Here is a 25,666-nt window from a genome sequence, read left to right on the forward strand (position 1 = left end):
TAGTGTTAAAATGAATCACTGTAAATGGATTAACAATCACTAAATAGACTATGCTGCATTTTCCTATGTGGTGAAACACGTTTTGTAATGATAGAGAAGTTTTAAATCTGGAATTCCTGAATTCCTAAGAGTTTGTGAAGAAATGTTCTGGAATGAAGAAGAGTAGCTCCTCAAACCCATTTCAGAGTTTGCTCCACCTTTATTATAATTTCCAGTTTTAGAGTCCACAGTGAGATTTCATATGCATTGTTAGCATCCAATCCACGACTCAAATACTGGCCACCTTCTGTAGACCAGCCTTGTGACATGCTCCTGGGGGAAAGAACTGTTTAAGGTATAGACATTTTGGGGGGTTGGGGGAAACTCAAGGGTCTCAGCTGCTCAGATTGTGATCTAGAGAGCAAGCCTAGGCTCCTGGCAGGCACATTCCCTCGACTCCTCGACCCCAAACATACCAAAGAGTTGTAGCCACCAAGACAAGTTGCCTGGAAGTGTTGGATCCTATTCCAAACCTTCTCTTGCCTAAATGCAACAATAGCACTGACTGGAGTGAGTTTAAAAACCATCCAGATGAGTCCCCAGGGTCTCTTTTCTATGCAATCGTGATAGTTCACAGTGGATACTGAAGTCCCATTTTGTAATCAACTCCATTATCTCTGCCTCAAGACAGCAGTGCCAACTCCTGCCAAGTTTCCAGGCTGTCAACCTGCCCTGCAGATTTCAGACTCTGCCACCCCCACAACAGCAGGAGGCAAGTACTTAAAATAAATCATATATGTCTCCTATTGATTCTTGTCCTCTGCAGAATCCTGAAACTACACTTAATATATTTCATTGGATTCATATTGCTGAATTGAAGCTTTGAGGATCTTCTTCTTCTGGATGATTGGCTTTTTATTAGATATTATTTATTTATTATTTATTTGAAAAGGCAGAGCTAGAGAGGCATGACTTACATCTATTGGTTCACTCCCCCAAAGGGCCACAATGGCTGGAGTTAAGCTCGTCAGGAGACAAGAGCTTTCTTCTGGGTCTTCCATGTTAATGTAGACGCCATTGACACACCTCCGTTGTTTCCCAGGCCATTTAGCAGAGAGCTGGGGCAGAAGGGAACAGTTGGAATATGAGCCAGTGCTGCAGGTGGAGAGAGAGCTTGTTACACCAAGCAGTGGCCCACAGCCAAAGGGTGTGGTCTTATGCAGGTGAGAGATCTGAATTCACACTTTGGTTTGGCACTTACTTTACTCAATTGCTTGGACTGACTCTGACTTCTCCAACAGTTTGCTGCACAACCAGTATCATCAGAGTCATAGGAATCCCTGAGCTCATGAAAGGCCAAAGTGAGATAAGACAAGGCAAGCACAGGTATGTAGCACTATGCTTGACAGAATGACAAACTCGAAAAATTTTCACTACTGCTTATTTCAGTTACTACTAGCAATGAACAAAACTATTCTGCTAGAAGTTAGTAAACACAGAGACATGGAGGAACAATCTCAGTATACTCTTGTAAGTAAGAAAACAGGTTCTGGCTACACTCACTCAAAGGCTGCTCTATCAGCTGCTTAATCTTTATCTTTAGACTTGGCTAATTAACTGCTCTGTGCCTCGTGTTTCCCATTTGTAAACTCTCTCATAGACATATTTTGTCACTGCTGTTGTTTTTAAAATGTCCTTACTTATTTGGAGGGCAGAGTTACAGAGAGAGACAGAGAGTGGACAAGACCCGTTTCATCTATTGATTCACTCCCTAAATTGCCACAATAGCAGACTGAGCCAGGCTAGAGCCAGAAGCTTGGAACTTCCATGTGGGTGCCATAGGCCCAAGCACTTGGGCTGTCGTCTGTTGCTTTCTTAGGTGCAGTAGCATGGAGCTGGATTATGGAATGCCACCTCATAGGCACCTTATCACCAAAGCAGCCCCTATAATAGAGTTTTAATAAAATAACACAGGTGACACACTGACAACAAGACTTCAATTATACATACTCAATATACTGTGTATTGTTACTACTAGCATAACACATTTACTAATTTTAAATGCTTAGCAAATATCAGCAATGTACCACAGAAAATACCAAGAGCAACTCCTGTGTCCATGGAATTATGCCTTAAAGTACTCCTAAGTTCCTGAGCGTTCACCATGACTGAAGTCCCAGCCATATTCATAAAATCTATTTTTGATGCAGATTCTCGTATTTGAAGGCATCATCAGTTCTCAAATAAATGGCATAGAGAGCAAATATACAAAACTGGATCTCATTTTGGAAAAGCCAGTCTGGCAATAGCAGAATTACATGGTTCTTAGACAAGAACTTGGCATCTAAGAGAAAAGTCATTGTCTCAAACTACCGTATATTCATAATTAGACATGACATTGCAGCCAGGAGCCATGCAAATCCATAATGTTCCTAACCCATGGAATCTCACTACATTCAATTTGCAATGTAACTTTTTTCAGCCTCTTATGTATGATTGATGAATGAATTACATCAGAAGGTCTTACTATAAAAGGTACAAATAACTAGGAAGGAAAAAAAAGGTAAAATTCACAGGTAAAATCCTTAGGTTTGACATCATGTTACTGTAAATTGAAATAGGAAAGAGCCATTCTCTGAGATGATGTGCAAAACTTGCCCTATCCTGTGGTTCATCTACTCTATGATTAAAGAATGAATACAATTGTTTGGGGCTGAGCTGGACACCATTATGCCAATCCCAAAAGGTTAGATATCATATGTGTGCTCCAATATAAGAAACAGCCATTAAAATACAAAAAACAGCAAAGGGGAGAACAAATAAACACATATACCCCCAGAATTGAAAGCTATAACAGAGAACAGAGTTCCAGGAATCAAGGAGAATCAATGGAATGCATTTATGCAGAAGAATGCAGGTAGATATATATCTAATTGTAAGAGATTATAATTTTATACATGACTTTTTCAAACTGGCCTACTGGAAGAAAAAAAGTTTAGGTAAAAATTTTTTTTCCAACTAGCAGACACGGGATGACATCTAATATGATAATGGTGTAAATGTCTGCATTACTTATCCATTGAAGATTATTTTTTATAACACAAATATTGTATTTGCACAAAGAAAGGCAAGACCAGGAGTGACAATTGTCATTTTTATGGAGGCCAGATCTCGCTAAGATAATTGCATGTGTACATTCAAGTATAGAGATTTATAGCTGAACACACTTTGTAGATTTCAGTGACAGATACAGGCCTTGAAATACATCTCCAATACAGGAGATCAAACAGATTTTTTTTTTTTTTAGTTAAAGCTCATGATAGCACAGTAAGAAAATGAGCTGACAACTTACTGAGCTAATCTCTCCCCTTTCACCTCCTGTACAATGGATTTTTCACAGTTTTTACCACTTTCATTGTCTCTTATCTCAACCATTCTCCCACATCACACCTGGAATTTGTGGCCACTGAGTCAAGCCCCTGAGTTACTCCCTGTTGGTGGGCAGCTTTGGCAGAGGAGGCAGCCCTGACCATACAAGTAATAAGTACTGCTAACAGAGAGGATTAATTTAAACCAAGCCCCAGGATTCTTGAGCCCCTAGAAGCCGGTTGTTTCATTCGTGGAGTTGCACCCTTGTCTGTAAGTGTTAAACCTCACAGCAACCTGGGGAAACACAGCAGCTGCAAATCTCTGAACCTCTGAGTTCATCAGGTACAGCGTGTCAGATTGTTGTGAGCACCATATTTTAATGCACGGAGGAGCTGCAGCAGTTTGTAAGGTGATTTCTCCGAATAACAGATTCTCAGTATCCGAGTCATGCAAAGGCTTTTAATAGTGAGGAGGGAGAAACAGATAAAGCAGAGTACAAAGAGTTAAGGATGACAGAGAGTGAGGGAGAGAGAGAGAGAAAGGCATCGAACTGGGTGGAGCCCCTGGAACATTGTACAGTGAGAAATGAAAAGCTAAGCTGTTCAAGTTAAATCTCTCCATATCAAAGAAAACCTTCAAATCCCCCAAAATGTTGCCAAGCCCTATCAAATGCCTCACTTATGTTAAGGGTGATTTTATATTGTAAAAATCTGTCTACAGCCATGGAATTTATATGACCTTTTGGTATGGTCTGGAATAAGAAATACATGGGAAAAATTACAAACTGTCCTGTAGCCAGAAAAATCCGTGTTCAAATCTCTTGTCTGCCAATTCAGAACAAGGTGGTTTTCACTAAGTGAATTCGTTTATCATGCTTATTTTCTTAATGTGTCAAAAAATAAGAAGCTAATTGTGGGATCTAGTCTATAAGTGGTGTACACAGTTACTCTGTAAGTGGTGGCTGTTATTCAAGAATATGCTCTTTAGTTGGGAAAAAAAATTGAGTTACATGCACTGGGCAAAATCACTAAGTTTTCAACAGGGTCGAACATCTTACAAGTCAGTTTGCTCAGGACAGTTATCAGGTGTGTTGTCTTTTTTTTTTTTTATTGTTGCTTACATTGTATTATGTAGTACAGTTTTATAGGCGCTGGGGATTCCCCCCACCCCTCCCATACCCCTCCCCCCATGGTGGATTCCTCCACCTTGTTGCATAACCATAGTTTAAGTTCAGTTGAGATTCATTGCTTGCAAACACATGCCTAGCATAAAGTTCAGCGTCTTATTGTCCAGATAAGTCCATGGCCCTCTCACACCAAACTAACACTCACCTAGGTCAGAAAACGTCTTTAAGTATCAGTTTTCAGGAGTCAGTTTTATCAAGTATATTTGAATATCTCCTTAGTGCTAGATATTGCCCTAAAAATGTCTACTTTCAAAGATTTCTAGTCCTCTCTCCAAGAGAATGACAAATATTTATTATTAAATGTACTTCATCACAAAGTGTAGAAGTTGAGAGGCTTAATAAAGTTTTGGGAAAATTTCTTAAGAAACATCCAAATTGTGTAGAAAGAAAACGACCATGGTGGGCCTGACTCTGAAATTTGAGTAGGGATTTGCCAGCACACTAGGAGAGATTCCTGCTTCTTCCTGTGTGAATGTCTGATGACAGATACACACATCCGACTGACCAGACAGTTCTAAGAATCAGATGTCAGAACAGAGCAGCTGTGGCGGATGGCAAAGGAGGCTGAGAAAGCTGCCCGAGTCAGGTGAGAAAGACCTTGTCAAGGGCAGAATAGTCCTGCGCCAACTGAGGATTAGTATATGTAATGAAATGATTAGAAAAGGACCAAGACTTGAGCATGCTATCAAAACCAAATTCTTGAGGTTATTTTTGGTAAAATTCTAAATTGAACATTTAGGAGGAAAAGAAGTCTTCAGGAAATATGATGATAGATGTTGGTTCATGTTAAAATAAAACAAACAGAACTAGTTCTTCATGTTGGTGTTTTCTATGTCACCTTGATTTTTTTTTAAGCAGGCTCATCCTCTGAGTCGGAGAACTGTTTTTGTCTGCGAAAGGCAATACTTTTCTGTCATTAACGTACCGGCAGCATTCCTGCTAGCCTACTGTCAGGTAGAAAGCAGGGAGCCAGTTTGACCCATGGCATAAAATTAGGAGTATGCAGAACTATTAAATGCCTCAGTGTTTTGCTTCTTTTTATTCAGCACCATCAGTCTATGGAAATAGACATGCTGATTAACAGAAACCCAGACATCTAAAGATAATAAATCTTGCGTGAGCTTACATGTCTAAACAGAAGTATTTATCAAAAGTGGAATGTGGCAAGAAAAAAAGGTTTGTGCAGTTATCTAATCATTTAATTCACATATTTATTCAACTAGTCCAGGCCAAGGAATATTATGGGTATCATAAAGGATTGCAAGTTTGATGCACTGTGATTCTTAATAGAAAGAGAAGGCCGGAGACAAATCTAGGAATCCAAGTGGGAGATAATATACACAGAAGCAGTTTTCAGGCACAAACTCTTTAGGAACACACTAAATACGATTATCTTTTCCCAACCACCACCACCACCTAGAAATACCGTGGGTTTTTAGGGAAAAGCAAAAGAATTGTGACAAACACTTTAATGGTTTCCTGAAGGGCCTTTGGGATTCTAAAGGGGCAATGCTGACATGGTTTGGGCTAGTAGAACTCACTGGGAAAAGGCCATTGACAGCCATCCCTTTTTCATCCTCATACCAGTTCAGTTTTCATCTGTTTAATAAAATGGGTTTCATATCAATTTCAATTTTAGGATCCTATGATCCTATTGATAAAACAAAAGAAACTGACTCAAGGCAGAAAGTTGAGAAATGATAGCAGAGGCCCAGTTAACCCATCATCTCAAACTTCCCTCCATGGTTTGTTTTGGCTAGTTTTTCTCTAAGCTGAGGAAGTTAATGAATTATATGATCTGGATGTTGGGGTTACTGCTTAATATGACAACACAATGCAAAATGCTCTGTATCGAGTGGGTTGCGACCTATGCAGGATTATTAACTTATGCCTGATAGATCACACCATTTTTAAGTCCAGAAAGCCAAAGAACTGGCACAGAGTTGGCACCAGTGTTGTGACGTTGTACCATTGCTTGCAATGATGGCATCTTATCTCACAATAACAGTTGGCAGCTCTGATTTTTAACCTTGTCTCTATCCCTGGAAGAGCAGTAGATGACTCAAGGACATGGACCCTGCCTCCCGTGTGGGAGATCAGGATGGAGTTCCTAGCTCCTGGCTCCTGGCTTCAGCCTGGCCCAGCCCTGGTGGTTTGTGGCTAGTTGGATAGAGAACAAGCAGATCAAAGATCTTTCTCTCTGTCTCGTTCTCTGTTACTCGGCTTTTCTAATAAATAAATCCATAGGAAGCCACAGATTTTGCTTTAACATCTTGTATAAAAAGAGTGAAACTGTGTAACTTTGGTTGATTGTTATCTTTAAGTTAATACAGCATATTATTCATTAGGACAAATAACCCCAGCCAAAACTTTGCCTATGGAATTCAAATTAACATGCTTTTAATCCATGTGAAATCTGAAGAGCAAAGACTATGAAAACATTACATTTGGCTTTTCAAATACTTCTTTGTGTTCTTCCATATGTTTTTCTGTATTCTCACAATCTTTCTAGAAATAGACATTAATGTCCTGTGTGTTTTACGCACAAGTAAATCAGAAATTCGGAGAGAGGAGTGCCATCCCTTGAGTCTAGTTGTTGTGTTGGTGTTTGTGACATTCTTGCATTGAGCAAAGGACTGGCCTACATTTTTTCTCATGTGATCTGTGCAAACAGACAGGCACAACAGAGATCCTCCTCTGAAAACAAGCTAATTACTATGTGATTTGATCTCCTTTCATAAAGGATTTTAGGAGACTTTTGGATATAACGACAATGAGTCAACTGAATCTGAAAACCAGGATCACGTCAACTGATTGACTAATTACAGTTTTTTTAAAAATATATTTGTTTATCTTTATTGGAAAGGCAGATTTACAGAGAGGAGAGACAGAAAGAAAGATCTCTCAACCAGAGTTTTGTTCCCCACATGACTGTAACAGCTGAGCTGATCTGAAGCCAGGAGACCAGAACCTCCTCCAGGTCTCTCATGCGGGTGCAGAGTCACAAGGCTTTGGGTCATCCTCTACTGTTTTCCTAGGCCATAAACAGGCAGCTGGAAGGGAAGTGGAGCAGCTGGGAAATGAGCTGGTGCCCATAAGGGATATCGGTGCTTGCAAGATGAGGATTTTGCCTTTGAGTCATTGCACTAGGCCCAAGTCATTGTCCAGTTTTAAAAAAGCAATTCCTTTGAACTCCAGAAGAGATAAATATGTATTTATGTTAAGGGGTACTTTCCATCTGATGTATATAAACAGGGCACTTTAAAAAGGTTTACAGGAAAGTAGAATTAAAAGATAAGTTCATTGTGGTATGACTTTTTAAAAATTCACATATAGTTTTTCATAATGCACATTTTCATGAATTACTTCATAAAGACGTTTCATGTGTGTGTATAAAATTTTGAAATCATGCACAGAGAACATCTGATACCACATGGAGAAATCTGAAATATATTCTGTTCAAAACAGAACAAATAGGATACAATATAACTTTCATTTGCAAAACTTCTTTCATGCTAATCATTGCCCCCAGAAGCTTTCCAGATCAATATAATAAGAGGCAGCAGCAGAAAGCATATGGTCCAGTGTAAATTACCAGAAAAACAAGTTATAAAGACATTATATGATGAATAAATTAGAGCATTCAGTCATAAATCCAATAAGAAAGGGGGAAATTAAGAAGTAGTGAATAGAAGGAAAGAAAGGGCTCAGAATTGACTCTAAAATGAAATGAAGGATGCACGTGACAAATATGTGTCTCCAAGGGCCAGCAGCAAAGAAAAGGCAGCGTGAGAGCCTTGAACTTCTCTAGCAAAGCCTCCAGGAGCCAGAGTGAAATATTGGCAAGAACAGAGCCCAGCAAGGAAAATAAATACTGGGTCACTGCCTAGGATCTAAAAGAAGTAAGGTTAAATCTAATGAAAATCAGACATCAGATCTAAAGCAAAATGTATAAGATTCAGCTCTTTCTTTTTTCCGTTTTGATTGGTTTTGATAGGAACATGTGCTTATTGGAAGACTCTAATCTATGGATGCAGATGTTTGTTTTCTTTTAAAACCCTGAGATGGAGAGGAATAGAAATGGGAGAACACCATGTTGGGAAATTGGCTTAAGCCAGTGCAAATTTTGTGGAATGTTAAATGTTGGCATCCAAGGGCTATTTTTGACTTACTTGTATACTTTTTATATGTTTCGGAGTGCAAGGAGGCAAGCCCATGGAAGAGGCAGGTGAGCAAGGTCATACTCAGAACATTTATTAAGTATTTTGTTTCAAAAATATCAGGAGGCTTGCACACTAAAACCAAAGGGAGTTTGTGCAGGTGACAATAGTCCTGTTCCCAGTGGTGTCCGCTACACCACAGAGATAGAAGAATCACGGTACCAGTGGGATCTGGCGTTACAGTACTCATCATTTCATTTCAGTCCCTGGAAAATGCCTATGAATTACAAATACAAAATTATTAAATTCCTGGTGTATAATGTAAAAGAAATGAACTCAACACGCAACACAGATACACATCTATATATAATCACAAAAGAGGACGATGAAGTATACTCCGTAGGTGAAACGAAGGAGAAGGGACTCAGGAATGCGGCTGTAGAGGTAACCAGTGTTTCTGAAGTTCATTTTGTATTTACTCCCTCATTCAATCACAAATCATTAGTGAGCATGTGATACAGCCCAGATACTGTCCATACAAGGATAAATAAGGTGCTGCCAGTATCTCTGGGCTATGTGGAATCTCAGAAACTGCTTTCAGGAGAAAAAAAAACTCTGAAAAAAAAAGCAAGGAACATATATATTCTAAATGATGAAATTGAAAGTAAAAAGGAGGGCAACTCTGAAAGAAGACAAATAAGGTGTGTTTGAAAATATTAGAATGCAGCAAGAGACATCAACCACAATGGAAAATGAGTTTAGGGGAATTAACAACAGATACTTGTTTCTTTTAAGATAAAAGGAAGGTAGAGTTTTCAGAAAACCAATTTGAATGATGTCAAAAGATTCATTTACTTTGTCTGGTTTGTAACCTGCAAAGCGAGGACAACAGAGGATAAATGCTGATGAGTTGGTTGGTGTTTTAAAGCAAGGGTGGAACATGTAGTTTAAGATAGATAGCTATGCTGGCTCAACTCAAGTGTCTGCCAATTCTTGCTTGGTGGCTCAGAGTGGCAGGAAACAATACTCGCACAGGCAGTCTGCAACAATTGCCCCGTGGCTATTGGAATCCTTCAACATTTACATCTTCTAATAATTTAGAGGTTCATCCTTACAGGCTGATATGGCTGGCAGGCGAAATGTGAATGAAGGGCAGAAAGATGAGGGAAAGAGGAAAGGAGAGAATGATTCAATTTTTGTAAATTATAAAACTTACTTATAATTTCTGATTTCTTTACTCCCTTCCTACAACTTCTTGAGCAGCTAGCTCATAGTTAAATGAGAATTTGTTCACACTACTTTTTTTTTTTCAGCTTAGAATGTTTTGGAAAATTTATGTTAGAACAAAAACTACAAGAAAATCAATAATAAAGCAAACAATTTTAAGCAATTTTTTAGATAGTAGGATAACTATAAGTTAGTTTACTTTAAATTATCAATATGTATTTGCTTTCGTCCAGAAGTTTGTGAGATCAAGTTGACATTGAACACTAAAAAAAGAAAAAGACTTAGAGACAACTGAATACTTTCGCTCTCTGCTGCTAATAAACTTACTTGTAGTGATTTTCAGTGTTTATCCTTTTGGACCTTAAAAAATAAAAGCAGAAAAAAAATTTGAAACACCAGAGGAAGAGAAAATTTGCATTCACTTTTTTTACTTTATTTTTTTTTAACTCAGTGAAGAAAGCATCGAATTAAAACCTAGAATGATGCTTAGAAGAAATTTACAGAAGTGAATATATGTATTACAACAGAATATCTAAAATCAACTTGTAACTAGTTTAATAAACTATTTAAAAATAAAAATGCAAGCATAAACAAATAAAACAAAATGAATGACAAAAATCAAGAAAAAACTGAAAAATAAGAAAAAAAGTCTCGGAAAATTTATAAAGTTTTTTCTCGGCACGCCTTCATCAATCTCCTATTTTTCCTAAGAAAAAAATATTTGTATTTATTTAAAAGGTACAGAGATATACAGAGGGAGAGACTGACAGACACCAAGAAAGCTTTAACCACTCATGGGTTCACTCCTCAAGTGCCTACCAAAACTGGCGGCAATCTTGGCCAAACCGAGAGGCACAGAACTCAATCTAGGTGGGTCATGTGGGTGGTGGGGACCCAATTACTTGATGTGTCTGTTTTAGCGAGAAGCTGGAGTGGAGTCACTGCTAGAACCCAGTCATTCTGGCATTGAACTAGGGCATCCGAACCAGATTCTTAATCATGGAACCAAGCTTCCTGCCCCTAAACATTTTTTTTTTTCCCTCTTGGTCACCTGATGAGGTCTCTCTCTGGCTTTTTGTTCTTCTAGTCAGCACATATCCTAGTTCCATCTTTCTGTATTCTAATAAGATCTTAATTGGTGCCAAATTTTTGAAAAGGGGGTTTCTTTGGAGTCTAAATGTAGATTACCTCATTATAAAACAAAGAATTTGACTACAACACCGATTTACAGCAAACAAACGACAGATTACAAACTCTGCTGATCTTCAATCACATTACCACTTAGTCATGGCATGCTTGGCGAGACACCATTAACCCATTACTGTGAGCTCTGTCAGTGCTCATGCCCAAACTATAATGAACATTCTAGGAATAATTATCTGAATGCCTGTTAGACTCACATCTCACACTGGATATCAGAGTCTAAAATGTCTGAGGGTAATTCATGCACTCCTGGAGACCACCGTCAAATTATAATGGGCTGAGGGCAGGGGTGGGGGGCAAATAGTAAGAAAACACACACACACACACACACACAGACACACACTCCCCAATATGGTTTTCTCAAGAAAAAATAAAGTATTTCCAAAGCCAAGGTGCCTATTTAATTATTCCACTCAAGTTCATTCTTTAAGGGGTCTTGTCAACAGAGTCAAACCAGGCTCCTGGTGTAACAGGGTTTTTGAGGGTCTTTTTTGAGAGCTTCATTAAAAGCAGACAGTTTCTCTAACCTTTTAGCAGAACCTGTTATCTGATGACGTGAATTAAAGTCTCTCAAATGACTAATAATCATATCAGGGCTGCCATGTCAGCTTGTAGATTTGAATAAGAGGGTCTGAAAACATTTGCATGCCTCGATGTGCCAGTGCTAAGAAGCTAATGTGATAGTGCTGTCATAAAGCACTGGAAAGACATGACTTAATGTAATCTGTCATGTCATATGCTAATCTTCAACCATTACTTGAGTGCTGTAAGTAAGTAGAAAGCATTTGGGAGAAATCCTTTCCAATTTCTCTGAGTACCACTTCTGCTGCTGGTCAGCTCAAATGGGTTTTGTGCATTTAATGCAGAGCTCAAGTCAAGTTGGTTTAGGTCACACTTAATTAACCAGCACAGTGATGGGTTGGGTTGCTGCGGCTCTATGGAAAAGGGGTATTTCAGAGGCAGCCTAACAAGTAAATATTTCATACGCCGAAGGAAAAAAAAGGAAAGAACACTTTCTCAGTCCTTGACAAAGAATATGCTCTTTCCAGAGAAAACACCATGAATCTTAACAAGATATCATTTTGGTTTCTGCTTGCTTCCTTCTGTGTTTGCGTTCACAAAAAGTAGATAGTAAATAGTTAAAGACATTCCTCTCACCCTGATCCCAAGAACTCCACTGTTCAGCAGAAATGGACTCAGTACTTAAGCAATAGGCACTTGGTTCAACCCTTCAGCCTCAGAAACAGGGGACAAATGATCAAAGAGAGATGTCCACTTGGCATGTTCTTTAACAAGATGACAGCACCTCTTTCTACACAGGCATCAAGAAAGGGGTCTGCTTCTAAGTGCGGGCTGTGAGACAGACAACGAATGAGATTAAAGACTTCAAATCTTTGTCTATCCCCTTACCCTGCCCTCCCTCCCCTACCACACACCATTTTTAACGAAAGTGTGCAAAGGATTGTGATTCAAAAAATAAAATTTATTTTTATCAGCCACACTGAATCAAGTCAAAAAGATACTTAAGAACTTGAAGAACTGCCTTCTGGAATAGCATTTTTGAGGCTGCTCAGCAGATGGCATGAGTTTGGCCCCAACGAGACTGCCTGAATTTCCCAGTATTCCTAGGAGACCTGCTATGGGTAACCCAAGGGATCTTTAATGCCTGTGGGAACTGGCTTTTTATAGAGTCTAATTAGAAAGTGCGGGCAATTCCTACCTGCAGTATTGAAAAAAAATGCTCCTGTGAAATACTTTCCCTTGCAAAATGTGTGTCGAATTTATGAGGAAGAATTAATTTGAATCAAAAGTGAAAGAGATTTGTAATGGTCATCTTTTCTCTCCAGCCAACAATTCAGCTACTTATCTCATTACAGAATACAGGGTTTCTGTACTATTTACAGTTCATCCTGAATATCATGGCCATTGATCATGAGCTGATAGTTGACTTATACAGCTTCATCCTCTTTTATGTCTGCTTACAAAATTCTAGTTAACATTTAAAAGAGACGAAGCATTTGTGTAAATCATAGTGCTAGAGAACTATGACTTTGTATCTGGGTTTTTTCCTCCCACACAACCTAATCATCAGTAAATCCTTCTTCTTAACATTTCAGTTCTTATTCAGCAGTGAAAATGGGTCAGATGACTTCGGCCAGTTAAAAGTTGGTCTCATTGGCACAGGTTTGCAAGGCCAATCATCGTTTGGACCATCCTTTTTGCAGATCACTTTCAACTCAGTCCAGGCATCTTGTGTTTGTACATTGCTAGCTCTGGGAAAGTTCATTATTATTAAGAGAACAAAGTTAACACATTCCTAGAGTTTGAGGTCAATGGCTTCACCTTCCAAATGAGAGCAGTAAAACGTCCTCTGCATCCTCCTGGGACTTATCAGCTTTAGGTTAACATAACAACAATGTGTATGACTGGATCCCCAAAAATTATTTCCTCCAACAATAATTAACCAAAATAAGCCCCCTCCCCACTTTTGTTCCATGCTTGCCTATTTTTTGAAGAATGATTCAAATCATCTGTTGCAATTTATTTCTTGTAATTGCTGAAACTTTGCAATGGCCTCTCAAACTCCTGATTCCCCGAATTTAAACTATTCCCTGTTCAGAACTCCTTTCTCTTGCTCTTCTGATGGTCAAAACTTTCAGGGACTCAGGGACACGCCTATCCTATCATTCCTAAACTTTCCCTCGTACAAAGAAATGCTACTACCTTTCCATCCTGCAATTCTTAAGCTGAGGCTTTTGTCTAAGAATTCCTTTCTTTGTGCAAAATTGCATCTTGATCGCTTTCTCCCTTATGTTAATATTTTCCAATTAATCTGGGAAATATTCGCTGGCTACCCCAATTAATTATTTAGATTATCATTGATGCTTTACTGGTTATTCTCATTCCATTATCCATTCAACATACATGATTCAAGCTCCTCTACTGTGTCAGGTATTGTGCTAATCATCAGTGAAGATGGTGGAATAGGGGAATGATTCATAATTACATATTCATCTTTCGTTAAGTATATTGAGAATATTAATTATACTGGCTGTATACTCTTCCCTTGACTTTCATATTGTATGTTCTCTGGGATCTTATCCCTAGGCATTTTCCTGACCACATCTAGCACTTTCCATTATGTATCAGCATCTCCTTTTTCTTTCTCAGCTGACAGTCTTGTAGAGCAGTCTGATCAATTTTCTTGTGGAGGGTCTCAGTTGGCTCTACAAAGACTTATACACTTTAAGAGTCTATTCTGTAAATAGCACTGTGCATAGCAACATGTAAGAAAAAAAATGAATCATGGTGAATGTTCCTAACTTCAAGTTGTTTATAATCTTTAGCAGAAGGTAATATTATACTTTAGGCCACAGAATGATTAACACAGAATGAAGCATCAAAGTAAATATGATCTGTTTGGATCAGAGCACCTATATAGGACAATAAATTGCAGGAGAAATGACGATTATCTAGAATCTTCCCAAAATAAAGCCTCATTGAGTATTAATGAAGAGACTTTATAAAGTATCTTATAAGTTGTCATAAGTGAGTTTTATCATACATTATTAGGGAATCATGAATCTCTGAGATGGATCCTGGTAATTTTAGAAAGGAATGAAGAGAAATCAGTAGGAAGATGGGTTGTTAATGTGAGAGCAGCAAACACAGGAAGAAAGTAAAGGTAAAGCATGCAGCCTTGAAAATCTGTGTGAGATGGTATCACTTTACTTTCTACTGTATCTCTAAAGTCAAACTTCCTGTTGTGTTTGAACCAAATGTGAATCAAATGGCTGATACACTATGCTACCTTATGTTGACTCTTCTACTGGGATTTTACATCAGGTCAATGTCACTCCTCTATCTTACGTGGTTATTAAAATAAAGCTCTGGAGATTGACTTACTCATCTTTCTCCCTATTAAGATCCCTGATTTATGTCTAGCCATGATATAAGCTCTTAACCAATACCTGCTGTTCCTTCTTAGTTGAGGGCTTTGGGTTTTGCTGAAGGCTCAGCAGTAAAGGCAGCTCATTCATTTCTAAACCAAGTTTTTGCTTTTTAGAGGCCTTAGTGCCTCTTCAACCCTTCTTTAGCTTCCTGCTGGGTTTCTGTCCAAGAACTTAATTGTTAATGGCTCCCAGCTGTGCCATAAACATCACTGCATTAACCTTTTCCTTGCTGGCTGCTAAAAGGTATCCTGAGTTTTTGATATCAATTTCCCAACCTGAGCTTTTGCTAGACATAAAGAGCTGATACTCAGAGGGTGAGTTTTAAGGGAGGACACGTGAGTTTTACTGGATCAAATGTTGTGTCCTACAACAAGGCATCTTCAAAAAGTCCATGGAAAACAGGTGTCGTGAGAAACCATGTATGGACTTCAAAACATGTTTTCACTAAATAAACATGTTTTTGAATCCCATTTTCCGCAAATTTTTTTCAAGTGTTCTCATATACCTCCTTCGTGGTTTAACTAGAGGTGTATTTGTGAACCTTCTCCTTGAGACATGAACCATAGTGTCAGAATTTTTTTTGTTCTATTTTAGAAAAGATTTATTTATTTTATTTTGAAAGTCAAAATGACAGAGACAATGTGAGAGAGGTACAAATAAGAAGGAAGGGAGTGAAAGAGATGTTTCTTCACTGGTTCACTTCCCAAATGACCACAATGTGTTAGGCCAGGCCAAAGCTAAAAGCCAGAAGCTTTATCAAGGTCTTCCATGAGGGTGTCAGAGACCTAAAAGTTTGGACTATCTTCCACTGCTCTTTTCAGGCCACTAGCAGACAGCTGGTCCTAAGTGGAGTAGCCAGGACATAAATTGGCACCCATATGGAGGAGCGCCAGTGATACAGATGACACCTTGACTCACTACATCACAACTTTTGCCTCTGGAGATCTGTTTTCTTACTCTGGAAAATTGTGGACCGATATTCTTTTATTAATTATTTGTTTAAGCATCAACTGCTTCTTGAAACTTTTATTTTTATTCAATGCATGCTGGAAATTCTTGACCTCCATCTCTCACGAGCCATGCTTTTCCATGGTCTTCAGCTCAAACCTCCAATGAGCCCTTCTGTCAAACCCTGTCTATCCATGTCAGCACACCACCATCTTAACACCTATGAAAGTCATCTAATTTCCTGTTACTTTCTGTGTATACATGCTGCTGGTTCATCTTGCAAAGATGCTGCTGATAGGCCATGCAGAACTAATTTCATCTTCATTCTGGTGTGTTTTTTTTTTCCATGACAATCATCTTTCTCTTTGATACAACTGAGTGAGATTAAGACTTTCTGCCACCACTTATTGTCCTTCTAGTTCCTTTGGCACTTGTTTATTCTTTTCTTACTTGGAGTCTTTGAAGATCTGTCAGCCCCCAGCCCTTCCTGTTATTTTTGTTCCTTTACTTATTTTCATCAGTTGTCAAGCTCCAGTGGCCCTTGGATGCCTCAGCATAGGGTGCCACTTTTACCTGCTGTCTTATTGTGAATTGAGTTCCCAATTCTCAACTTCCCAAATTATTGCCATAATTCACACTCAAAAGTAAGACTCTATGGCCACTTAGCATGTTAGGAATCAGCTACTTGGATACTAACAAATTCCCAAACCTTAGCAAACTCAGTGTTTTCATTGTCCCCTTGGGTAGTAGCCTCCTTTAAGGGATTCGTTCCACATTGAAGAAAGGATGGTACAGGCACTTACTGTCTATCATCCCATGCCTTGGATGTGATTCCTTACACATTCTGTGTCATTTTAGTAACTAATTTGATTATTAATGCAACTGGTATTTATCATTTAAGACTAGCATCAATTATCTTCTATCTGGGATTAGAATATAGCACCCTATCATGAATTTTTAGATACTTTGACATAAGTCTATAGAGTAGACACTTAGCATATTCATTTTGCAAGAGAAGAATAAAAGCCCGGAGAGTGGATGGGTAACATTTCCAAGGTCATCAGCTACAGATATTCTAGTAAAAGTAGTCTAACTCCAGAGACCAATGTCTTATGCAATATCAACAAATGAAACAACCACAATTTCTGCCAGCTTGTGATTTAAACTCTGGTGGGAGGAAGTCTCATTAGCAGATAGTTGTAAAAACAAAAACTTTAGTACAACTGTGCTTCCAAGAATAAGCTCCCATGATGGTTAGAGGCCCTGAGTTGGTGTCGCAGTTTGGGCAGGACATCTTCCTCAAGATGGTGATGCACATACAATGAGATGTAAGGTATGGAAAGAAGGGAATTGGAGTTGTGATGGGGAGATCATTTCAATCAGCAGAAGCAGTGGTGTACAGAGTATCTAAAAAGAAGTATCTGAAGCCATAGACAAGTCAGGCCACTAATATTTATTATGGATGGAGAAAGGGAAAAGTGAAACACAATCAGCGTGATGGGCAAAGATGCTATGCAGGGACATAGATTTTAGTTTGTCTCAAATAATTAGTTTATCTCAAGACTCAATGAGTGGTTGTGGAGCCTGGTAATTAGCACACTGTAAATTTTCAACTTGTGAGTTAGAGTCCAAATAAGATATTGTTTCTGCATTGGGCTGCCTTTTGCTATTAGACAACAACATGTTTCAAAATGATTCCTTTTTATGATGAAAATGAAAACTAATCTTAAATGGTATGGCTGTCATAAATGCAATGTATGAAAATATTTGAACAGTATACTTCCTAGGATTGCTATAAGGTTGAGATAATATGCATAAAATATTTCATAAATTGCCAAGTACTATACAAAAATAAGGCATTCCTGATGTCTGTTTTTGGATATTTGATATATAGAATGCTATGGCAACTTGTGCAATAAGAATGAGAAATTCACCCTGATTTCTGATATCAATTGTCAAAAGGACTCAGAGATTATAAAGTTCTAATGCATTTCAGAAACTTTTGTAAATTAGGAATGAGGCCAAGGAAAAGCATATAATATCCTAGTTTATACCACATTCTGTTGCATGGTTATGCCTATTTGGAGTTCAATTAGATAATTCCCATCCAGCATAATTACTTTTTCTAGAGAAACTTGTGTGTCCCAGAGGGCTGCCTGATGTGTCATTATTGGAAACTTGCATTTTACGAGGCAAAAGCATTTTTAAAAACACACCTGAAGCTAGGGATTTATCTTTGCAATTTAGAATCTCAAGAAGAATGAAACATGGATACACAGACCCAAATCAATAGTCATCTTTCTTCCATTAAAGAACTTTTAGAGTGTTTTATAGGATTCCATTTCTTATTATTAGCCCATTCCTAAGGATACTTTGGGTCTGACTTGCTGTTTATCAAACTGCAGCTCATGACCCATTGGTGGGCTATGAAATCAACGTAATGGTTATACGCAATATTTTTCAAGATGAAATAGAAGAAATAATACATCTGAGTATGCTGTACATAGTAGAGGTACTGCCTGAGGAAACATGTTTGTATGCTAGGTCACAATAGAAATTCTCTTTCCTATAAGTCAGCATCAAAAAAGATTTGTCTATTGTATCTAGGAGAAAAGTTGGAGTCTTTGTACTTATAGACTGAGTCAGTTTCAGAATGGAAGTACTACTCAGATTTAGAGCAGGTTGTATCTGCTCCAATGTAAGTATTTGTATTTGATCTTCAAAACTACACTACATAAAGTTGTGAATGTGTTTCTAATGCTTCCTCATAGTTGTTCACTCAAAGGACTCTAAGCTCGTGGCTCTTCTCTGAAGACCTGGAGGATATTTCAGGCAATAGCTCAGACAAAGACTTCATGAGCAACATGTATGGGAGATAGGCTCTGTGATGACGTTCTGATTTGCAAGCTGACTTTATTTGCTTCCTAACCACTTGTGTTAATACTCATTTTGTGTCAAGCCTTATTCTCAATGTTTTACATATTTTAATCCATGAATGCTATGAGGCAGCTTGTGTTGCTGGTTCCATTTTACAATAGAAAAAAGTAAGACATTGAATAGATCAAGAACTACAATGAAAACATTCTTCAACAATATGTTTATTCTTATACATATTCTCTTGAATAAGGTGATGTGTTACCATTGACTCTGATTCAATTTATACCTTTAAATAAAGGTTGTAAAAGAATGTGTGTACCATATGTATGTGCTCATATGTGAGGGTGGTGAGAAAATCAACCAATCAAATTTAAGCCTTGAAAAAGCCAATCTGTTGTGTAGGTCACCAGTAAGCAATGTATCTGGTTAAAAATATAATAATGATAAAAGAGACCAAGTGGTTTGACATGTTTATTATAATTCTGATCAGGTTGCCCACATCCTGTGTTGGAGTGCCTGCATCCAGTACTGGATCTGCCTCTCACCCAGATTGCTAGGAACACACACTTGGAAGGCAACAGTGATAACTCAAGACACCTATGTGAGAGACCTATATTGAGTTCCTGGTTGTGGGCTTTGGTTCACTTAGAGGGGGCTATTTTGGGAATTTGGGGGTTGAATCAGCATATGGGAATTAGATCTCTACCTGTCTGCCTTTCAAAATAATTAATTTATAATAGTTAAAAAGCAGACATAACCCCTATTCACACATATGCATGAGGAATAAGGGAAGTAAGATTTAAATGAAAGAAAAAGTTTGCCATGGGAAAAAAGAATGTCGAAATAATTGGGCTGAGTAGTGGAATGGAGAGTGAAAAGGGGATTTGGAGAGGGAGGGCATATATGCTTAACAGGTTTGTACGAGGCGATGTTACAAGTAAGGGATGAAGAATAAAGCCTTTGGATTTGGGTGCAAAGGGTTCTTAAAGTTGGTCAAAATGCTTAAGCATGTTCTGCAATCAGAAAAGAAGAAACAGGCAGATGAGAAGAGCACCATAGAGGTAAGGGGAAGGAGCAATTAAGAGGAAAAGAACTATTGTATTGCTTGATGTTTAGAATATGCATGTTATCTATCCATTTTTCACACGTGATGCTCATATCTTGTGTCCTTCAGAAAAAGCACTCATACAATCGGGTGTCATTTGAGGTACATATTAGGAGAAAAAGAGAAGTTTCATGTAAAATAGATTTGACACTTTTCATCAGATTTCAGCCATGTTTTTGTCCTTTGGGGGAGTAAGAGAACACCCAGAGCCCTCCATTCCATTAAATAAGATGCAGAATGTTGCCCATTTTTTTCCCACAAGTTCTTCGGTACCTATCAATTGGGTTTTTCAAAAGATAGCACCAGGTACTCGAGGGTGGTGTCAGGGTTCATAGAGAGCGGAGTCCCTATGTTATTCTATTCTTGCTGCAAAGTCTGATCCACTGGCTAGCATTCCAGAAAACCTTTCAGGTTCTTCTAAGTAGGCAATGGTTTCCTTTTTTGCAGGTTCCCAATTTATTTGTTTGTTTTACTTTTGAAATTTTCTTCACGTGATGTATGATTTCATGTGGTACATTTCTCACCATCTGTACTAGGAGAAAGCCCAGTGTTATCCCTGTTGCATCATCCACAGCACAGGTGTAGTAACCATCTATACAGTGTTGAATCCTTGATACATGTGTCCTGTGTGTCCTCACCAGGTACCAGGCAGAATAACCCTCTGCACACCTCCAGTTACCACTTTGTTGCCTTTCATTTTGCTATTAGTTTTTTCCTTCTAAAGATTTATTTGTTTATTTGAAAGTCAGAATTGCAGAGATAGACAAAGAGGCAGAGAGATCTTCCACTCACTGGTTGACTCTCCAATGGCTGCAACAGTCAGAAAGGGCTGAGCCAGGCTGAAGCAAGGAGCCAAGAACTTCATCTGGATCTCCCACGTGTGTGGCAGACATCCAAGCACATGTGCCGTGCTCCACTGCTTTTCTCAAGAAGAGAGCAGCCAGGATACAAAATATCATGCATATGGGATTCCTGGGTCACAGGATGTGGTCTTACCCATTAGATGAAGGTGTTGGCTTCCTAAGCATTGAGTTTCATTATATTTCTGACTTAGACACTCAGCAAAAAGAATAGCTCAATGAAGAAGAAAACGACCAAAAGAACTTTGCATCAAGAGCTATGTGAAGACCAATAATAGGCAATTGGGCCATAATATAAGAAGGCTGGGGCAAGATGAAAAAAGAATGACTTTCAAATTCATGAGGTCACTGAAAGTTATATTCACACTTGCATTAATGGAGGAAAACACCGGTCTATCATCCATTGTACCAGGTTGTTCCAAAGTAAACAGAATCCTATTGGAGACTACCTCCTCAAACAACTACCAATTGTCCCAAGTTGGCAATCGCATCAAATCATAGAACAAGAAGGATAACGGTTGTCTCAGATAGCAGTTAACTTCCTTCCCTATCTGTGATTCACTTGGGTATGTGGTACTCCAAACATACCCTAGGCAATGAACTTCTCATGGGTGGATAGCCTGTGTCTTTGAAAGTGCCATGCACAGTTTTCGTCAGGTTGATGCTAACCTCTCAGAAGAGTGAGTATAGCAGGCTGCAATGCTTACAAGATGCAGTACCTGCAGTCATGTTTAGAAGTAAAGATGGCTTCAATGTTGTTTTTCCTTTGTAAGGAGTAAAGAGCACAGACCCTGAGGGCCTGGAGAGGTGTGGCTATCCTCACAGGTCATCCTGTTGGGTGTGATGTAGTATAAGGAGAAAGTGAACTCAGGTCCAGCCTGTGCAAACTGCTTTTTATTAGGAGTTAACAATATACATTAGAACAAATTGCAGAAAATGTCATCAGCTCCCCATTTAGTGCTTCTTCATACATAATATTCTAGCGTGAAATGTCAGCTCTGGCTTCTCCATGTACTCTGGAAGTGATGTGGAGCATAAAGGAGAAATTCTGAACACATCTCTGGTCCAAACTCATCAAAGTAATAACATGAGCAGAAAGGAGTGATGGAGAAGAGAAAAGGGGAAGGAGAGAGACCTTGAAACTATGTTTACATAGTGGAATCTTATATATATTCTTGCCAATGCTCGACTTTCACATGGTTTGTAAGGGTCTCTGGGAGTACCCAATAGCCCTTTCTTGGAGAGCAGTGGTGCCTAGCTTCTAGCTCTGCTGATTTCTCCTGTCGGATTTGGTTAAAATTCATGATCCAGCATGTCAGAGATGACAGACCTGTGTTTTCTTTTCTAAGGCCAGTCATGAATTAATCTTTCTGTGACTTCATAGTCACCCAATCTTTCCCCAAGCAATCTTCTTATCATATAGTCCATCTGCCAGTTGGTCATTTTGCACAGTTCTTGAATCAAGGAACTATGCTTGTTTTTTTTTTTTCATGCATTCATCCATTATTTTTATTGAGTATCTACTTAGGAAGTATCACTGTGTTAAATGTTGATGCTCCGAAGGTGAACAAGTTACAGAGCCATGTTTAAGAATGTTCCTGGCAATTCAGAGCCATAGGCAAAGAACTGAACATTTTCCTAGTATGTCCTATGCTAGGTTGCTATGGGAACATATAGAAGAGGTACTAACTCCAGCTAAGGAGGGGATAGTCAAAAGAGAATATGAAAGAAAATTATGCTTGGTAAGTTTAAGATGAATGGGAGTCGGTTTCAGTGCTAGTGGGAAGTAGGGAAAGGAAGAAGAAGGAGGAGGTTTCCAGAAGCTTCTTCTGGAAAAGCTTAAAATGGAGGAAAAATACAACCTGTCTGGGGCAATTGCAAGTAGTTCAATATGGTGGGAGCCTCAACTGTAAGACTGGTGAATGAGACATAAACCGGTAATGAAGGACCTTGAATTTGTCCGGAAAGCTGTGGGGAACCACTGAGGGGTTCGAAGTGGGGGACTGACAGATCTTATTTGCATTTTACAAGGATCTCTCCAAATGTGGCATGGAGAGCAGAGTGGAGCCAGAAAAGAGGCTGGCTAGATGGACACAGTAGTAATTCAGAGGAGAACGTCAGAGACTGGCTTCAGGGAGTAGCCGGCTGATGGTGAGATAAGGATATACATGCAGGACGCAAGGGAGAGGCATTGGTTGTGGTGACCCCTGGGTACCAGAGATGGCATGCTGCCAGCTGCCAGCATGCTAAGTGGGTGAAACACACAATTATCAGAACACATGTAATCTCCTTTGCATCTCATTACTGAAGTATCTTATTTTATTTGTCCTTTTATATGAGAGAATTATATTAATACAGCTCTTGGCTGCGTCATTCTTTCTAACTCTGGAAACCAATAACTGCATGTAAAGATGAGATTGGTAGAAAAAATTGAAAATAATTTTATTAAATTTTTTCAAGAGGGATAAAAAAACTTTGCCATATGCAGAAAGTTTCCAATTAGGTTAATGTACCTTAAACTGTATTAGTAATTAAGTGCTTTGGGTATTAAAATACCTAATCTAGCTTCAGGCTATTTTTGATAAATCCTTTGACATTCTCCCAACTGAGGGGGGCAGACAGACAGCAGAGGAGGCCTCCTATGGGATTCCAGAGCTTTTGGTTCTGTTCCCCAGTTTGCAACGTCTTACTCTGAGACCTTGGCAAACTTGTACTGTGTCCCCAGCCTTTAGACTTTCTATCTGTGAAATAGCAAAAATAAGACTTGATCATGAAAACAAGTCCCCTTACAATGCAATTTGAGTAGAGGTTATTTTTGTTGCTGTTTTGTTTTGCTTTAGGGAAGGGGAGAAGGCTGATGATTTGGATTGGATTGTTATGTTATTCATTCTACTTAGAGACATATTAACCTTTAAGAATTACAATATTCGATATTTTTGAAACATGTGTGTGTAACATAGGTAAACCAGGATATCTACACATAATGCCTGGAGCTAGAACTGTAGCTACAGCAAATTCAAGCAACTCAACTCACAATCCTTTTGTGTGTTTTTTTTACTCAGTTGTCCTTGGCACTGACTGTGTGCTTGACAGTAGCTGTGCCTGTGAGCATCAAAGACATTGCAATCTTGGCGAGGCCAGTGTTGTGGCATCTCATATTAAGCTTACGGATGCAGAACCAGCATCCTGTATGGGTACTATGGAGTTTCTTCTGCCTTCACAGGGATGAAGGATGGAAAGAAAGGGGATGAAAACAGACCTGAATAAGCAATCTGGCAGCAGCTGTAGACTTTGAAGAACAGAGCACAACTGAGAAGTGGGAAAACATGCCATTTTTGTCAAAAAAAGACATCAAAGGGTCAGCTGGGGATGAGAAGGACAGCCTCCACTAGGGACTTGGCATCATTTGATTTAATTTCTTTTATTTAAATTGGAGAAAAATCTACCTCATCTCAGAAGGTGAATTATGGGGAAAGCTGATTACTTTATTTCGTTGGTAGATCTGACAGTACATAAAAAGTCCATGTTGTTGGCATTTGGCACAGTATCCTCTTGGAGTTCCTGCATTCATACCAGAGTACTTGCATTTGAATCTTGCCTCTGTTTCTGATCCAACGTCCTGCTATTATAATCCCAGAAAGAAAGTGGGTTAGGTTGCAAGTGCTTGGGTCCATCCCTCCCATATGGAGTTCACAGCTACTGGCTTCAATCTGCCCCAGTCTTTGATGTTGCAGGCATTTGGAGAGTGAATCAGCAGATGGAAAATCTTGCTCTTTTCTCTAGTTCTTTATAAATAAATAGCAAAAGTTGCATCTATGAAAATAGAAGAGAGTGATTTCCTTAAAAAAAAATGCCTAGCATATCTTCAACTGTTTGCACTTAAACTTACCAAAGGGTGTGGTAGGGAAAAACTTAGTTGAAGAGAGAAAGATGGAATTGCATGGTTGGGTGGTGTACTTGAGGTCATTATTGACCCAGTGTGTTGGGGATGCAAGCAGAAACAGTCAGAACTGTTGAACAAGGGTTTCCAATTTCCACCCTGGGTTTTCCCTCCAGTGGTCTGGGATCCTGCATGGATTCACTAGAGAAATCTTGCCTCTGTTTAAGAAAAGACAGCAGGGAGTATGCCCGTGCATTTTCTCCATCAAATCTGACTAAGGTCTTCATTTTCTTTTTCAGATTATCACTTAACAAGGCTTATTGTTCATGCTTATGTGCCTTGGGCAGCCTATTAGGGCATTCAACAAAACTGCCCAACCACTTATTTTTTTTTAACTGAAGAACCAAACAGGCAGAAATGCAGCTGCTAGTCCCCGAGAGGAGGCTTGCCTCCACAGTCTGACCACCCATCGCCTTCAGAGCTGTAGGCTCTGATCCCACACACTGGAGCACTTACCCTAGGCTGTGGCTGAAAAGCTCTCAACCGACAGGACACCTTTCTATTACATAAGGCTCAAAAAGGAAAAATACATCCAAAAAGTCAGCGTCCCTAGTAAGGCTGTCACTTTTGATGTGTTCAAGTGAATTGTTTTCCTGGCAAGAAGGTAGAGTTATATTTACTAAGGCCTTGCTTGGGCACAGGTTCCCAACTGGTGTCAGCCGGCCGGGGTTGAGGTGAAGAGAGTAGCTGACTTCTGCACATTAGAGTAAGGCAGGGGTCTTGGACAGCTCACTGAGGAGAAGCAGACTCCTAAGCCGGTGTAAATGCACTGGGAACTCAATTTTAAGGATACAGAAAAATTTCCTGGAAGTCTCCAATTCCAGCATAAAGGCTTGTCTGTGTATTTTTGCATGCATTT

This window comes from Ochotona curzoniae, unplaced genomic scaffold (genome assembly GCF_017591425.1).
Source record: "Ochotona curzoniae isolate NIBS_2020 unplaced genomic scaffold, NIBS_Ocur_1.0 scaffold_1037, whole genome shotgun sequence".
NCBI lineage: Eukaryota > Metazoa > Chordata > Mammalia > Lagomorpha > Ochotonidae > Ochotona > Ochotona curzoniae.